The sequence below is a fragment of the Sciurus carolinensis genome, unplaced genomic scaffold (assembly GCF_902686445.1).
Source record: "Sciurus carolinensis unplaced genomic scaffold, mSciCar1.2, whole genome shotgun sequence".
NCBI lineage: Eukaryota > Metazoa > Chordata > Mammalia > Rodentia > Sciuridae > Sciurus > Sciurus carolinensis.
The window spans coordinates 2362272-2382638 of record NW_025920120.1 but is presented as its reverse complement, the minus strand read 5'-3'; the positions used below and the strand labels follow the sequence as shown (position 1 = coordinate 2382638).

The following is a 20367-nucleotide window of genomic DNA, read 5'->3' as shown; positions in this document are numbered from 1 at the left end:
CATAATATCCTTACTGTTTATTGTGTCACTCACATAATACCCTTACTGTGGACTCTAATCACAAAAAACATTCTCACATATTATTGTCACATTGCCTCTGTCACCCACAAAATATCCTCACTATGGTCTCTGACATGGACATAGTACAGTCAGTATGATCTCAGATATATAGTAATCTCCTGTGGCCACTGACACTCACCCAATACCCTCATTGTATTCTATGTCATTCACATAATATCTTCACTTAGCTGCTGATACTCACATAATACCATACTGTTTTCTCTGACATTCACAAAACACCCTCATTCTGACCTCTGATACTGACATGATATGATCACAGTGACATGCCTCATGCATATTATTTCTTTAGTGTGACCTGAGACACAAACATGATACCCTCATTGTATCCTCTGATTGACATCATATCCTCACTGTGGTTTCTGATGCTCATATAATTATTTCAGAGTGGCCTCAGACACTGACACAATACATAATCATTGTGGTTTTGGCACATACATCAATCCCTCACTTTGGCATCTGACACTCACATAATATCATAACAGTGGCTTCTGACACTATTACAATAACTCACTGGGCTCTGACACTATGTAATATTTTAACATGTCCTCTTAAACTAACATAATATACTCACTGTGACCCTGAACACTCATTTAATATCTTCTATTCTATGACACTGACCTAATATCACACTTTGTCCTCTTACATTCATTCAATAATCAGAATATGACCTCAGACACTCAAATAATATTCTCACTTTGGCCTGTGCTCTGATACTCACATAATACCCTCATGTTGCCTCTGACACATACTGTACCCTCACTCGATCTCTGATGTTTATATGATAACTTCCATGTGGATTCTGACATTCACACAATGTCCTCACTTGACCTGTGACTCTAACAAAATACCCTAATCATAACCTGTTACAGTCATAAAATATCCACACTATGGCCCCTGGTGTTGAAAATATTTTTTCAATATATCCTTTGACACAAAATATCCTCACTTTGCCTGTGTCACTCTCATAACACTCTGTGTGACCTCTGATACTCATATATTACCCCCACTGTGAACTCTCAAACTTAAATAATGCCCTTAGTGTGACCTTTGACACTGGCTTAATACCATTAGTGTGGCCTCAGATTATATCCTAAATGTGATCAGTGACATTCACATGATACACTTACTGTGGCCTGTGATGCTCACATAATCCTTCATCATTACTTATGACTCTCACATTATGACCTCATTGTGACCTCTGATGCTGATATAATGTCTTCACTGTGGTCTTTGACACTCATATAATAACCTCTCTGGGACCTCTGATGCTTATAGTACTCTCAGTGTGACCTCTGACCTCATATAATAACCTACTGTGACCTCTGATCCATATATAATATCCTTTCTGTGGCTTCTAACTCTCACATGATTCCCTCAAAATGGCCCCTGACACTCACATAACATCTTAACTTTGTTTGGTGACATTCAAATATTATTCTCAATTTGACCAGTCACTCACATAATACCTCACTGTGACCTCTGACACTCAGGTAGTAACATCTGTTTTACATCTGATGCTCACCAAATACCCACACAGTGACCCCTGAAGTTCACATTATAACATCAATGTGGCCTCTTACACTGACATAATACCCCCATAGTTATCTCTGACACTGAAATCATATCCTTCCTGTGACCTCTGTCACTCAAAAAATACCTTCAGTGTGACTTCAGGCACAATCATGAGACTTTTACTGTGGCCTCTGAAACTGAAATAATAAACTCTTTTTTCTCTGATACTCATATCTCCTCATAGTGGCTTCTGAAACTCAAATAAAACTTTAAGAGTGACATAACAACCTTGATGTGACCTCTGACACTGAAATAAAATAATTTTGGTTCCTATGATACTCACTTCACCTCCCAATGGCATGTGACACTCAAAGATTATCTTAGTGTGACTCTGAGAGTCACAAAATATTCTAACTTGACTTCTGACACTCAACAATATCCTTTCTCTCACATCTCACACTCACAAAATAAGCAAATTGTCACTTGCAAAATTCAAAAATGTCCTCACTTGCCTTTGACACTAACATTATACACTAATGTGACATTTGACACATTATACCCTCACTCTGAACTCTGACACAAATGCCCTCCATTGGCCTCTACCATTGACATAATACCCTCATCTAACATCTCACACTCACAGATTACCCTAACTGTGACCTCTTACCCTTACTTAATACCCTCACTGTGGTCTATCACACTCATAAAATATACTCACTGTGGTCTCTGACAGACACATAATACCATCCTGTGGCCTCTAACTCTGAAATAATATCCTCAGTGTGACCTCTGTTACTCATGTAATAACCTCAGTGTGACCTCTCTCACACACATAATATTCTTACATGACCTGAGTCACTCACAGAATACCCTCAATGTGTCCTCTGATTCTCACATAATTACCCTTCTGAGCCCTGTGACACTCAAATAATATTCTCATTGTTCTTTTTTAGAAACTGACATAATACCTCTGAGGTCATTCATACTCACATTATGTCCTCACTGTGATCTTCGACACATTATTTTCTGAAATGACTGGACACTTTCATTTATCTTCACTAGTGACTCTGATACTCACCTAATTTCTTCACTTGTTATATGACACTCACATGATGTCCTCACTGTGAATCTGAGAGTCATATAATATCCTCACATAACCTCTGACACAACATAATGTCCTCACTGTGACCTCTTATAATCACAATATAACCTAACTGGGACCTCTGTTACTTATGTAATACCCTTACTTTGGATTGACATTCACAAAATATCCTCACTTGACCTCTGACACTAATGTAATATTCTCACTTTCAAAACTGACACTCAAATAATAACCTCACTGTGATCTCAGGCACTCATATTATCCACTCAATTTGACCTCTGACAGACATTATATCTTTAATTGGTCTCTGACACAATATCATCAATGCTACATCTGACACATAGTAACTATACCGTGACTTCTGGCACTCACATAATACCCTCACTGTACCTTCTGACAATCACTTAAGTCCCCAATTCTGGTCTCTGACAATCACATAATACACACATTTTGACCTCAGACACAGACTACTACCACTCTGGTCTCTGTTACTCACATAATATTGCACTGTGTCCTCTGAAAGTCACATAAATATTTTCACTGGGTCCTCTGACATATATAAAATATCCTCACTTTGACCTCTGACATTGACATAATACCCTCATTGTGATGTCTGAAACACATATAATATCCTCTCTGAATTCTTGCACTCATAATATTATCTTTTTGGTATCTGATACTGACATAGTATCCTTATTCTAACCTGTGATACTCACATAGTACCCACAGATTTGCCTCCTATACTCACATATTACATTCAATGTGACTTGTCATGCACATAATACCTTTTTGTGACCTGAGACACTCACATCACGCTTGCAATGAAGTCTCTGACACTCATATAATATCCACATTTGGTCTCTGATATTCATATAATAAATTTGATCTGGCCTCTGACACTCACATAATATTCTAAACATGACCTCTGTCGCTCACTTAATATACTCACTTTTTCCCCTGATATTCACATAATATCCTCACTTGGCATCTGAAATTCACAAAATGCCATCACTATTACCTTGACACTCATGTAATACCCTCAATGTGGCCTCTAATACTCACCAAATATCTTCGATGTGGCCTTATACACTCACATAATATAATTGTCACCTCTGACACTCACATAATACACTCATTATGGTCCAAGACATTCACTGTGACTTGGGACACTCATAATATCCTCATGCTGGCCCCTGATGTGAAAAAATATCCTCACTGTGGCAACTGACAGCCACATAATTCCCACAGCATTGTCTCTGTGATTGAAAGGATATCTCAACTGTATCCTCTGACACTCATACAATATCCTTTCTGGGACAGTTGCCACTCACATAATATCCTTCCTTGGTTCTGACACTCATAAAATACCATCACTGTGGCCTCTGACATTACATAATATACACAATTAAACTTCTGACATTTATTTAGTACCCTCACTCTGGCCTCTGAAACTCACAAAATGCCATTACAGTGGCCTCTGACACTCATAATATTCTCAATGTGGCCTCTGATATTAATATAATACCATCACTGTGGCCAATAGGATTCACAAAATTCCTTCACTGTAGCCTCTGACCCTCACATAATATTATCACTCTTACCACTGACAAAGAATATTCTCAATGTGACCACTGTGACCACTGTCACTCATTAAGTATCTTCTCTGAGGTCTCTAACACTCAATAAACATAGTATGGCCTCTGATACTGATATAATGTCATCAGTGTGGCCTCAAACATTTATATAAAATCCTCACTGTGCTTTCTGATACATAATATCCCCACTATGGTCTTTGATTCTCACATAATATCCTGTGTCCTCTGACACTCATATAATACACTCACTGTTGCCATGGCAATCACATTTCTTCCCTTGTTCTGACTCAAAAAAATGTCTCACCATTACTTTGATATTCAAATAAAGCCCTGTTTGTGGATTCTGACATTCACATATAAATCTCAATGTGGCCTCTGACTTTCACATAATATTTTCACTGTGACCTCTGAAACTCATATAACATGTGACCCCTCACACTTACATAGTACCCTCACTATGGACTCTGACATTCATATAATATCCTCACTATTAATAATTACATGCACATAATGTCCATACTGTATCCTCTGACTCTTACATAATACTCTACCTCTGTTCTCTGACACACATAAAATATCCTCCATATGGCCTCTTAAACTCACATTAAACCCTCACTATAACATCTGACACATAAAGTCCTTATCTGGCCTCTGACATTCATATAATATCCTTACTATGGCCTCAGGTTCTCACATAATATTCTCACTCTGACCGCTAAATTTGACAAACTTTCCTCACTGTAGCCACTGAAATCCAGATATTACCCTTACTCTGGCCTCTGACACATAATGTCTTCACTCTGGCAGCTCATGTTCACATAATATCTTTAATCTGTCTACCAACTCTCACATAATACATTCACGATGCCTCTGACACTCTGGTAATTACCTCACTATAGCCAGTGACACAGAATATCCTTATGTGGTCTATGATACTCACTTATCCTCATTCTGGTCCCTTTTACATAATATTCTCCCTTGACCTCTAACACTCACCTAATATCTTCACTGTGGCCTAAAATGGAAAGTATTTGCCCTGTGGACTCTCACATTCATATACAATCCTCACTTGACCACTTTTTAAAAAATAGCATTTAATTTTTAAAGGTTAACATGTAAATTACAGAAAAAAATAAAAATACAAGCAAAGAACAAAGTTATTAATTTGCAAGCAGCTTACTTGGACATGCCTTCCAGGTCATGAGTATACATACACAACAGCACATTTTATGTGATTGAGATCATTGTGAGTATCATGCTTTTCCACACATGAATATTCACCAAAACAAAATCTAATACCTACCTCATTTGACCACTTACATTCAGCTAATATCATAACTCTGGCACAAGAAACTCACATAAATACCCTCACTAGTCCTCTGTATGTTTACACTTGACCTCCAACACTAACATAATATCCTCACTGTGGAACCTGACACTCACATAATACACTCACTGTGACTGAAGACACTAATATCCTTAATGTGACTGCTGACACTCACATAATATCCTTAGTATCCATGTGTTCTTTAGTATTAACATAATATTCATACATTAGAATTTATAACTAATACAGTAGTTGTCCTTTGGCTTTTAATGCCAACATATTATCAATCATTTTACATCCAAAGCTAATAGCTTCCTTGAGTCCTTTCAAATATATGTAATGTGGAATATGTGGCCTCTTAAACTCATATAAAAATTGTCCTTTGGTGCTGGGTTTGTGACTTACTGTTAGAGCACTTGCCTAGCACAAGTGAGGCACTAGGTTCAATCCTGAGCAAGACATAAAAAATAAATTAATTAAATTAAATTTAAAAAATAATTCTGTTATTTTTTTAAACTGTCCCTTGTTCTTTCTATACTGATATTATATTCATACCATAGCATTACAACTGTTGTAATCACTAGCCTCTGGCTGTTCATACTAATATGATGTCCATTCTATGAAATCTAAACCTAACAGAAGAGCTGCCTGTCTTGGTACCCTTAATATGAATGTGATAAATTTGTTGTACCCTCTAAAACTACTAGCTGCCATGTGGCCATTAATGCTAAAGAAATATTCTTACTATTGCACATTAAACTAATATAGTAGATTCCTGGGGACCTTAAAGATGATTATAATATGCATAGTGACCATCTAAAATATAATATAATATCTCCCCTGTAGACTTCAATAATAATACAATATTCCTATTTTGACCGTTCCATGATCCTTTTTTTTTAACAGTATATGCATACAATAGCATGGAAAACTATACAAGAGCTGTTATGTCCTTTAATATTAATATAATTTGCCTGATGTTACAACATCAGAAGTGTATATCACAGTCATTCGGAGTACTCAAATACTAATATAATATCCAAACTAGAGTATCAAATACAATTATAGAAGCTGTGCTGTGGCCTCTAAATCTAATGTGTTATTCATAGTCTAGCATCTAAAATGAATATACTAGCTCTCCTCTACCTTGAAATATTAATATGACATCCATATTATCACCTAAAAAACCAATTAAATATATGTCCTCTAGCCTTTAATATTACTATATGCCATCTATTCCATAAACCCTGAAACCAATATAATAACTTACATGTGGATTTTAATATTCATTTAATATCCTTGATATAACATCTAAAACTAGTAAACAGGTGTTCTTTAGCATTTAATGTTAGCATATTTATATAATACAATCTTAAGTTAATAAAATATCTGCATTTTTGGCATTAAATAATTTTTACGAGGTATTATTAAAACTAATGTATTAACTACCATGTTGATTTTAATCCTAAGATGATATGCATACTTGAGTTTCTAAAAATGACCTAAAGATTTATTTGTGGCTTTTAATTCTATTATGATATCCATACTATGACATATAAAACTGATATGATAGTTGCCTTTTAAAATTGATATAATATTCATACCATAGGAAGTACAACTAATATAATAATGGCCCTGATGTTTTGATATTATTACATTATCCATAGTATAGCATTTAATATCAACATAATAGCTTCTACAGACCTTGGATATTGATAGAAGAGGTGTGCAATAACATCCATAACAAATTTAATAGCTGTTATGTAGGCTATTATGCAAAATAATATTATAATAAAATACTCCAAGTTAATGCAATTTGTCCTTAGTTATTAATAGTAATTCCAATACTACACAACCCAAAAGTGACATAATAGTTGTCCTGTGGATTTTAGTCCTATTATAGAATCCATACTATTATATCATGACTAGGGCTGCTCTTCATGAGCTTCACTGGGAGCAAGCAGAGAGGTAAGACAGAGCACTAACTGGAACCAGGATGCAAGTTCTCAACAGTCTCCATTAGAAACAAACCATGCCCAGTAACTGAAAGAGTTCAGAAGGCAGCTGATCAAGCCACATAAAAAGCATTGTCTTTGTCTCAATTCTCTGGGAGGAACATGGCACCAATAATGCAACTGCAATGACACAACCCTCAGTCATATGCAGGGTTCCATGCCACCTGGGATTTGACCCTTCAGATCTGAGATGCAGTCTTGCACCTCACACCAACCAGGTGGCACCTAAGTTCCATGGTCTCTTTGTCAGTATAACCATACCCTGAGTACACAGCTGCAGGTGTGAGGACATGAGGAGGGACATATGTAGCCTGCACTGCCTTACTGCTCCTTGCTAACACAAGACCAGAGGGCGAAGTCTATGGGCTGTGTTTCCAGGGTCTCTCAATCTCACACTGCCATTGATTGTTCTTGGCTTCACACTGTGCCTTTAATCACTGAATTTGCCTAATTTGGATTTCAGTAGGGAAGCTGTGGTCATAATATATCACTTTAAATTTTTATTTTGTCTACATTGGTCTAGCTGTCAGAAAAATCATAATTTTAAAAGAATGTATGTTCTTGTGATTTTTCTATTGAGAGTTTGGCACACTACAGCTTTGTCTTGGATGCTCTTCTTACAAAGGGAATAGTACAGCCCTCAGAACATGTTGCCTCAGTGTTTGGACTGGTGATGCTGTGCTTCAGAGAGTGAATGTCAGTACTGGGACAACTGGGTAGAGAACCATGTAGAGGATATTGGTAGAAAGATGTATTAGAGGCAAGGGACTAACACTCAGGTAGGTTTTTTTTGATATACTTGTTTGTGGGACTTGTTTGTTAAGGGAGTGAATCTGTTGCCAGTGGAATCAAACCCCTCTGGAACCCAGTATCCATCACCTCTTTTCTGTGATTTCTTTTTTCTTATGTTTTGGAGAATGAAGCAACAATCTCAGAAAATCAGTTTTTATGCATTTTCCAAGAGTGGTCAATAAAGAGGAATTATCACTAGCTGACCTTGTTAGCTTAAAGGCTTTTTACAGTGACTTGGAAAATGACTGAACTTTTGCTCATTTCATGGTCCTATCAGGTCTGCCAAAGCTCATACAGGACTCTTTCTCCTTCCTGAAGAAACTTAGTGGGTAGGAAATGTTATCACATAATGCCATAATGTCATAAGATGAATACCTGCAGGAGCAGGAAATAAGAGGGGAGAATTTTCCATGACTTTGATTTTTACCAGCTTAAAAAACAGGGACTATATTCTTTTTTTCAAATTCACTGGTGCCTCAGGGCTTACCAAACTCAGCACCATTCACAGTTGCAGGTCTTCCTTGTGGTGACCCTCCTCATTTGTTGTTTCCTAGTAAATTTCAAGGAAAACAGAAGCATTCAGCAATGCCCTATCCTGGGAGCGTTCAAACAGGGGTGATTGTGCATACGAGTATTGAGTATTCAAGTCTTTACAAGCCAATGGTCTCTCATCAGACTCTCACCTTTGTGGGAAGGTAATGAGAAGCCAATTAATTCTGTGTGCACAAGGAAGATGGTTGTAAGCCTTTGAGATGGTTTGCTATTTTTTTTTTTGTGGTGCTGGGGATTTGAACCCAGGGCCTCGTGCTTATAAGGCAAGCACTCTACCAACTGAGCTATATCCCCAGCCCGGTTTGCTATTTTTTGATGTCTCTTAATAGAAGAGAAGGATATCAGCTTCTGTGTTCATTCAAAAGTGGGCACAGGTCACTCAGTGAACCTGCATTAGATTAATGACTATCCCCTGAAGAGAGTGGTTACCTAGTCCTTTTCCATTTTTCAAAACTAAATTGTCAGTCCTTCTCTCTGCTCCAGTAACCTTAGCTATTGAATAAATATTGACTTCTGAGTTGGTGCTTTGTTTTTCTACTGCAGACTTTTTTCCAAATTTTAGTTTAAAGAATAGAAAGAAACTGTCTTCAACAACATACATAAAAAGAAGTGATCTGCTGTGACCTTGAAAGAAGGAATGCAGACGTTCCCTAAAGAAATAGAGAAAGATAATTCCACTCCCATGGTTATGATCATGGAATTGAACAAAATTTTGGCAATTTCACACCACTATTTCTTCTTGATAAAAATTTCATTCATTAATTTTATAACCAAAATATTTTTATGTACGTGAGGCATTTAGATATGGAAACAGAAATGCCAGTTCCTTGCCATTTAATGGGGTCCCTGGAACTTTGCCTGCTGCCACACAAACTTTTCCAAAAAAATCAGTGGAATTACAGCAGTGCCACTGCTATGGGACTATGGAGACAATGAAATGAGATTTCTGATGACTACATCTTTGAAGTGAAATACCATGGGTCCTGCTGATTTATTTTTCTTTGAAACCAGATGCTGATGTGGATTCATTTAGATAGGGAAGATACAGGTTTTGGACACTAGAATTCTCTGGTGCCAGTTATCTCTTGTAGTGTACCCACATCATACAATGAGAAGAAATATTGAAACAATTCTAAATTTCACAGGAAGCATTGGAAGGTCTATGGCACAGGGAGTCTACCTCTGAAAATCAGTCAAGACAAACTTCCAGTGTGGCAGAGAGGGAACAAGGAAAAGGTAGAAGACAATTTCCCCTGTTTTACTGTTGGACTCACATTATGGTAGAGTTGTATGTCATCCCTTGTCCCCTCCTTTCTGTGTTGTGCTTTCTGTATGTTGGTGCATTACACATACATGACACAAACATTAGGGTTCCCAATGAGTACATATACAAATGGCCTTATACACCTGATGAAAACTTCAAAAGCATATACTAGAATAATCCCAGGGGAATAAATGGCAAAAGTATTCAGGCCTTGTAAAGTATAATGACTTCTTTAGGACCACCCACATGACTGGAAGGAGGAAATGAGTCTGATTCCAACTGTCTCTCCAAACCAGGTGAGTTGGTTACACCTGGGACAGTCTGGGGACCAGATTCAGGGTTTGCTGGTGTAACCATGTACACTTGTGTAAATGTCAAGGGAAGATGGGAGGAAATTGCATCTCAGTGGGACATTAGAACCATCTTGTGTGAGAAAGGGCTTTGGATATGAAGTCCAAAAGGAAGTGACCTCACTTCCTTGGCAGTAGAACACACAGAACTTGGAACCCTTGTAACTAGGCACCCACATTCCAGATAAACTCCTATTCTGCTCATTTATGTTCAGACAGCAAGTACAGAGCCATGAGTTCTTCTTGTTCACTCATCTTTGGATGCTTATTTCTCAGGAAACTCCCTAGTAGGGGTCTTTCCCAAGACTGGAAGCACTGTATCAATGTTCAGACCAACAACTCTGGTGATATTTCCCAAGAAGACCAGAGGTGAAACAGGAGAGGCCATTGGAAGTGAGTAGAGTCTAGTCCTCCACTCAGATTCCCATTTATATATCACCAGACCTCAGAAATTTTTGTGTGTATTTATATTTGTGTTTTATATTTGTGACTCAATGAATTTTATGTTGATCAAGCTGTGATACTATCCTTTAAAAGAGTGTCACCTTTATCATTCCCTCCACACCTCAGAGAGAAAAAACTACATATTTGAATGAGTACAAACTAGTATTTCACAATCCGTAGTAACTGTACTTCTTAGCAAGTCTTCTCTAAACACCTTAGAGAGCCTTTCTACCTACCTCAGAGAGTCTGAAATACACACCTCAGAGACAACTTTTGACTCACCACAGAGATCTTTCCTATACACTGCAAATATCCCTTTTATTCACTTAAGTGAACACTTATGCTCTCATTGATAAGCCTTCCTACAAACCTCATAAAACCCTCCTACACACTTCAGAGGGCCCTCCCTACATGTCAGAGAGACCACCCTACATAAAAATGAGAACCCACTTAACACCTCAGAGAATCTTTTCTTCACACGTCAAACTCACTTCCCTACATGTCTAAATAATCACTTCCTACTAATACCAAGAGTTTTTTTCCTACACACCTCAAATTCCCATTTATATACCCCATAGGCAAACTGTCTCCAAACTTTATTGAGCAAAATTTATACAACTCAGAAAGCCTTTCATATACACCCCAGAGAGTACTACCTGTAAATTTCAGTGAGATGTTAATTCAAACCTCAGAATTCCCATGATACAAACAACAACACACCCTACTTACACAACTTGGATACAACTTACTACTCACCAAAATGCCCTCTCTAAGCACCTCTGAGGGTTGACCTGACACACCTCAGAGAAGACTCTGGATATACTGTTGAGTGGCTTTCCTAAACAATGTAGGGATTCCCCCTATTATACTCAAAGAATACTCCCATTAAATCTAATTGTGTTCTACCTAATCACATTAGATAGATTTCATTATTTCTGAGGACCCTAACTACACAACAGAGAGCACTTCTATGCAGACATAGATTCCCATGCACACTTAATAGAGTCCTCCCTACACACCTCAAATCATCTGCACTACAAATCTCAGAAAACCTTCTCTTCACACTTCAGTGAACACTTACTACACACATAGCAGTCACCTCTCAACAAAGCTCAGAGCCCTACCTACTCATATTAAGTGCCCTTTCTACAGAATTCAGAAGGCCATCCATACACAACTTAGACACATTTCCTACACACATTATTTATCACAGTAATTTTTTTTTTTTGCAGTGCTGTGGATTGAACGCAGGGCCTCGTGCATGCAAAGTAATCACTCTACCAACTGAGCTATCTCCCCAGCCCCACATTAATTATCAATCACTGTATCAATGTTGGGACAAAAAAACCATTGCTACACACCACACGCCATGCCTCTACATACCTCAGAATGCCATAATTTCACTATTCAGAGGGCCCTCTTACACATCTCATAGAGCCCTCCTTTCAAACTTTGGTTTATTCTCATTTATTTCTGAGATCTCTCTTACTCATCATAGATGTTCACAAATACACTCCTCAGTTAATTCTTAATTTTTACCAATGAGCACCCACCTCATACATCTCATTCTACAATTCTCTCTATGAATTGCAAAGAGCTCCTGTACAAACCACAGAAGGCCCTTTCAACAAACCTTTAAAAACCCTACCTACACATCTCTTGTAGCCCTCAAAACTAACCAAAAATTCCTCCATATTTACCTCCAAGGGCCACAACTACAAACCTAAAAAAATCCCCAAAATGTCCTACCAAAACACCTCACAGTTTCTCTCTTCTGTCCTCAAATATTCCTCTCACCACACCTGAGTTTATTCTTGTTACTCATATCAGAGATCTCTCTATTCACTGTAGAAGTCCCTCCCTACATAACAGAGATAGCATTTCTACTATGTCAAACAGTCTTACACCCCTCATAGATCCCTCTGCCCACCTAATATAAACCACCCTACACAACTATGAGAGCCCACCAAACACACATCAGAATGCTTTCCCTCTGAATTTTAATTAGCCCTCACTACACACCTCAGCTAACCTACATGGCAAAGCTCAGAGTCCAGCCTACTCATCTCCATGATTCCTAACTTCAGACCATATAGATTCCCCTTCCAAACATCATGGGATCCTCCCTTCTACATGAACTTGTCCTCCTTACTCATCTAACAGAACTCTCACTACTCACATCAAAAAACCATACAAACACAACTAAATGAAACCTTTCTACTCACTTCAGTGCACCCTATCTATACACCTGAGTGAACCCTCCCAACTCAACTGAAAGACCCTCACACACACTCCTTTTAGCTCTCTAACACACATCATAGAACCATCCTGAATACCCCATAAAGTCCACAAAACACATCTCGGAGCCACATGCTACCAACTTCAGAGCGACTTCTCTACACACCTCATTTTAACCTTCATACACAACAAAGTGTACCCTCCATACTCAAATCTAGAGCAGTATCTACACACATCAGCAAAATTTCTACATAACTCAGTGTGTAAAACCGCACTTCTTGGAAGAAGAAAAAATGCTTTTTGGCAAGCCCTCTATAAATACCTCAAAGAGCCTGTATACTCACCACACAGATGCCTCAATATACATACTTCAGAGAACAATTTCTACTCTCCAGCATGGCCTTCCCTATACACCATAAATAGTGACTCTTACTCTGAACCTAACCCTAACCCTAAGCATAAACCTAAGTCCTCCCTACATGCCACAGAGTCCTCCCTGACCCTGAAACTGACCATGACTTGAAACTGACCCTAAACACTAACCCTAGGCCTAACCTAACCTTAACCTCATAGTACTCTCCCTTCTACATGAGTTTTTTTCTCCCTACTCATCTCGCCAAACTCTTACTTCTCAACTCAAATGGCCCTCCAAAAACAGCTCACTGAGTGCTTTCTACAATTTCCAGTGCACACACCCTGTACAACTCTGTGAGTCATCACAACTCACTTCAGGGTGCCCTCTCACACACAAAAAGGAGCCCTAGAACAAGCATCATATAGCCCTCTTACACAATTCATACACACCTCCTTACATAGCTCAGCAGCTGCACACTTCCAATCTTAGAGATCCCTCTCTACACATATTGTATTATGCTTCATAAACATCAATGGAAAACCACCCTTATATCAAAAGTAGTACCTACTTGTGTAGACAACATCAGGTAGACATTCATATATACCTTACTGTGTACAAATTAAATTCCTATACAAGACTTTTGCACTAAATATACTTCTATGCGGTGCTCTTTAAACACCTCCTTTTTACTAACTACACTTCTATGTGGCACTCTTTAAACAACTCATAGAGAATTTCTACTCACCTCAGAGAGCCCTCACTACACATCTCAGCTCTTTCCACTCACCTCAGAGGTCTTTTCTATACACTGCAAAAGCCCTACATATTCAGTTATGTGAGCCCTCCCTCTCATACCATGAAGTTCACTGACAAACCTTATAAATCCCCCTACATCTTTCAGAAGGCCCTCCCTATATACATCAGAGAGACCTTCCCACACAAAGAGAACCTGTTTTAACACCCCAGAGAACATTTACTACACAACAAAAACTCATTCCCCTACACATCTAAGTAATTCCATCCTACTCACATCAAGAGCCCTTCCTACACAACTCAAAGTGCCATCTGTACACAGCTTAGGGATGCTTCCTCCACACTTTATTGAGCAACACCCAAACAACTCAGATAGCCCTCCATACATCCCAGCAAACACTCCCTACAAACACCAGAGAGATGTTACTTCACACCTCAGAATGCCCATGCTACACAACTCAACCAGTGCTACAAACACAACACAGATTGATCTCACTTCTATCCAAAATTATCACTACTCATCTCTGGGTACTGCATATACACACCTAAGAGAGACCCCATCATTTTCCATTGAAAGCCCTCACAAACACTTCAGAGATTTCTTATACTGTCCTCAAAAAACCCTCCCATCAAAGCACAGTGTTTTCTCCCTACACATATCAGAGAGATCTCACTATTCACTTCAGGGGATCCTTCCTTCCACAACTGTGTTAACATCTCTACTCAGTCATAAGGACCACTTACACCCCCATAGATCCATTGGCATATCTAATAGAAAACTTTCTACACACCTGTGAGAGCCCTCATACACTCATCAGAATGCCATCCTTATGCATTTAAATAAGCCCTCACTATATACCTCAGAGATCCCACACTACAAAGCTCAGAGTGTCTTCCATACACATCTCAGCAAGTCTGACCTGCATGTGACATAGATTCCCCTTCACACTTGATAAGGTCTTCCCTTCTATATCAGTTTTTTCTCCCTACTTATCTTACAGAGCTCTCACTACTCAGCTAAAGAGGCCCTCCAGAAACAACTCACTGAGTCATCTCTATTCATCTCAGTACACATTCTTTATACAACTGAGTGACCCCTCCCAATTCATCTCAGAAGGACCACCCACAAACATTGTAGAGATCTCTGACACACATCAAAGGTCTCTTCTAAAGACCTTATAAAAGTTCCTCTAAACAGACTAGAGACTGCAAGCTACCAACCTCAGAGAGTCCTCTCTACACACCTCACAGTAACCTTCATTCAAATCAAAGAAAGCCCTTCCTACTTACTTCAAGAGCAGACTCTACACACCTCAGAGAGTCTTCCCTACCTGCCTCAGCAAGTACAAATTAGATTACTTTAAAAGCCCTCTTTAATAACAACACTTTATTTCAACTACTTTCTAAATCCCTCAGAAATCCCATCTGCTCACCTCAGAAAGCCCTCAATACATGTCTAAAGGAGCCCTTTCAGTTCACAGCAGAGGCCTTCCCTATGCATTGAAAATACTGATCCCAACCCAGAATCCAACCCTAACCCTAACCCTAAAACTAAGCCCACCATATATACCACAGAAAGTCCTTGCTGACATTGACAGTGACCATGACCCTGACCTTGACATACTACTAGTGCTAAGGCTAGCCTTAAATTTAACCTCATAGAACCTCCCCTTCTACATCATTTTTTTCTTTCTACTCATGTCACAGAGCTCTCATGCCTTACCTTAAAAGGCCCACCAATCACTACTCATTAAGCCCTTTCTACAATTCACAAAATACCCTTTCTATGCACCTCTGTGAGCCCTCCAAGCTCACCTCAGGAGACCCTCCCACACACCACTAGGAGATCTCAAACACATTTTGTAGATCTCTTTTAAACATGTCATAGTTCCCTCCCTTCACAGTCACATACTACCAACCTAAAGCACTTTCCAAATAATCTCAGTGTACTCTCCTTAGACATCAAAGAAAGCTGGTTCTACTTACCTCAAATGCATTTCCTACATACATCAGAGTTTGTAAAAATCTCAGTTTGTACAAATTATATTCCTTTGAAAGCCAGTTCTACTAATTAAACTTCATTGCAAGTGCACTATAAACACCTCAGAAAGTCTATCTACTGTTGACAGAAAGTGCTCAATATACATCTCATAGAGCCCTTTTGACTCACCACAGAGGCCTTCCCTATAAATTGCAAATACTGTACCTGACCCTGAGCTTGACACTAATCCTACCTAATTTAAGCCTAAACCTCAGCCCTCCATACATACCAGGGAACTCTCCCTGACACTGACACTGACCATGAACCTGAACCTGACCATAAATCCTGACCCTAAGCATAACATAATTGTGCCTTTCCTCATTCATCAGTTTGTTCTCCCTACTAACCTCACAAATCTCTGACTACTCACTTCAAATGGCCCTTGAAACACAACTCAGGGGGCTCTTTCTACACTTTACAGAGCACCTCCCTGATTCAACTTTGTGAACCCTCTCAACTCATCTCAGGGGGCACTTCCACATATGTAAAGGAGCCCTATGACACACATAATAGTACCCTGCATACACAGCTCAGAGGTCACTCCCTACAATCCTCACAGGGCCCTCTGTACATGCATCTTAGTTTCCTGCTGACACATCAAAGAATACCCTCAATACACATCTGAAGAACTGTCCCTGCACACCTCAGAGAGACATCCATACAGACCTCAGTGAGCACTCACTATGGTTTTTTGGAAGCCTTCCCTAATCACCTCAACCAGCTTCTGTACTCACCTTAGGGATCCCTCCGAATACACCACAGAGAGCCATTACAACAATATAGAGAGCCATTTCAACACACCACAGAGGCCTTCAATTACAATCCAGATACTCATTTGACTCCTAACACCAACACTGAACCAAATCTTAATCCTCTAACTCTAACACTAACCCCCTAATTCTAATATGAACTATAAATATAACCCTAAAACAAGCCCTAACCTCAAAAACTAACCTTAAACCTAACAGTAACACTCCCTTCTCAGTTTAGAATCATCTTCATACAAAAATCACAGAAGCCTCCCTACACATCTGAGTGTCCTCCTGACACATTGAATAATGTCCTCACTATATGTCTCAAGAGAAGTCCCTACACACCTGAATTAGACAGATCCCTATACGAATAAGTGAGTACATACGATACTCTTTTCATGCCCTTCTAAACATCTGAGTGAACCTTTCTACTAACCTCATAATACCCTCACTACACTCTTCAGAAATACCTTTTGACTGGCCTTCCACATACACCAAAAATACCCCTACTTAATTGAGCACTCACACTCATGTCATTTAGCCCACCTACAAACCTCATAAAGCCCTCCTTCAACCCTCAGAGACCCCTACCACAATCTCTCATAGAACCCTCCTTACACAATGAGAAGAATCCACTTTCACACCTCAGAGAAATTTCCTATATGCCTCAAACATACCTCCCTATACATCTAAGGATTTAATCCCTACTCACATTAAGAACCCTTACTACACAACTCCAAATCCCATCCATACACATCTTAGGGACATGCCCTCCTCACTTCATTGAGCTAACCCTAAACAACTAAGAAAGCCCTCTTTATACACCCCAGAGAGTAATCCTTAAAAATGCCAGAGAAATGTTAATTCAAACCTCAGAATGCTTGTGGTACACACCTCAGCAAACCCTACCCACACAATTCAGACAGACCTCAATATTCACCAAATTTCTCCCTACTCACCTCCAAGTGCCTTACCTACACACGTGAGAGATTCTGGCTACAATCCTAAAAGAAACCTTCCACCACAGGGTGTTCTCTTTGCTTATATTAGATGGATCTCTGTATTTATTTCACAGGGCCCTCAGTACACAACTGAGATAGGACTCCTGCATTGGCAAAAGCCATTTTCCATACCTCAAAGATAGCTTCTGCAAACCTAATGGAGACTTCTCTAAACACCTCAGAGAGCCCACACAACAAACCTCAGAGAGCCCTTCCCTTCCTACACACCTCACAGTCACCTTCCTCCACATCTCAGAAAGTCCTCCACACTCATATCAAGCATCCTTGCTACACAACAGAGGGCCATCCATTCACACCATAGAAACCTATACTACACACATCATGTATCAATCCCTACAGAACTCAGAGAGCACTTGCCAAATACTACACACCACTTCTCTACACTAATTTTACAATTCAGAGGACTCTGTTACACATTCATAGAGCCCTCCTTTCAAACCTCATCTTGTCCTCCTTATTCACGTCACAAGTCTCCAGTTTCTCACCTTGAAAATATATATCTACACCCTTTAGAAAGCACATACCTCTCACCAAAGAGGACACTCCCTAAATACCCCATTCAACTATCCTTTCTGCAAATCTCAGAGAGGCTTCCATACAAACCTCAGAATGCCATTTCATCAAACCTCAAGTCTCAAATAATGCTACCTGTACATCTCAGGTACCCTGCACTACTCAGAAAAGAGCCCCCTCTATTCACTGCCAAAGGCCAAAACTACAAAACTCAGAGAGTCATTTTGGTATTCCATTGAGTTTCCTCCAAAACACCTCAGATATTCCCTATACTATCTTCAAAGGATCCTCCCATCAAACTTTAGTGTGTTCTTCATACTCAAATCAAAGATATCACACTATTCACTTCAGAGGGCCTTCCCTACACAACTGAGACAACATTTATCCTCAGATGTAAAGTCCTCTTCCACCCCTCATAGGTTCTTCTGCACACCTAATAGGGACCACCCTACACACCCCTGAGAGACTTCCCTTCACATGTCAGTGTGCCATCCATATGCATTTTAATAAGTCCTCACGAAACACCACAGGGAACCTACACAACAAAGCTCAGAGAGCCCTCCTTAGTCATCTCAGTGAATTCTACCTACACACCAAAGAGATACTCCACTTCACACCTCAAAATGACTCCTTTTCTATATGAATTTGTCCTCCATACTCATCTTATAGAGCTCTCTCTGCTCACCTCAAATGGTTCTCTGAGCACAACTCACTAGAGTTCTTTCTACTCATTTCAGTAAACACTGCATAAACCTGTTTGAGTCCTCTCAACCCCTCACAGTTGGACCTTCCACACATGTCTAATAGTCCTCTGACATGTCATAGAGTTCTCCTACACACCTCATAGTGTACTCTACACAGCTCAAAGACCATGCACTACTAACTTCAGAGAGCACTCCCTATGCACCTTAGAGCATCTTCCATGCACATAAATAAAAGCACTCTCTAATCACCTCAAGGCAATCCCTACACACCTCAGAGAGACATCCGTACATACCTCACTGAATACAAACTATACTTGTTTTAAGGCCCCTTCTAATAACTATACTTCTTTGCAAGTCCTCTCTAAATACCTCAAATAGCCTATCTATGTACCTCAGAGAGCTTTCAATGCACGTCTTAGAGAACACTTTTGAGTCACTACATAGACCTTCTATGTACACCACAAACACTGATCATGATCCTGAATCTAACTTTAAACCTAACCGTAACTCTAACCCCTAGCCCTCCCTACATAAAATAGAGGGCCCTCCCTGACTATGATACAGACCATTATCATGACCTTGACCCTAAACTCTAAACCTAACCACAACCCACATTCTAATCCCATAGTTTCCTCCCTTCCACATCAATTTGCCCTTTCTACTCATCTCTCAGAGGTCTCATTTCTTCCCTCAAAAGACCCTACAAACACAACTCACTGAACCCTTCCTACACATCACAAAGCAACTTTCCTCTGCACTACTTGTGCACTCCCAACTCTTATCAGTGTTACATCCACACACGTTAAATTGTCCTATGTCAGACATTATGGAACCCTCCTACACAACTCATAGAGGCCTCTTTATACAGCTCAGAGGCCACATGCTACCAACCTCAGAGGACACTCCCTACACACCTGAGTGTACCCTCATACATATCAAAGGTGTCCCTCCCTAC

At 39.4% G+C, this 20367-nt stretch overlaps 1 non-coding gene across 1 annotated transcript; it reads right to left on the bottom strand.

Moving 5' to 3' along the window:
* Window positions 1-9196: 9196 nt before the first annotated feature.
* Trnai-uau (transfer RNA isoleucine (anticodon UAU)) lies at window positions 9197-9271 on the bottom strand. The gene has a single exon. It is a non-coding gene; the product is annotated as a tRNA-Ile (tRNA).
* Window positions 9272-20367: the final 11096 nt, after the last annotated feature.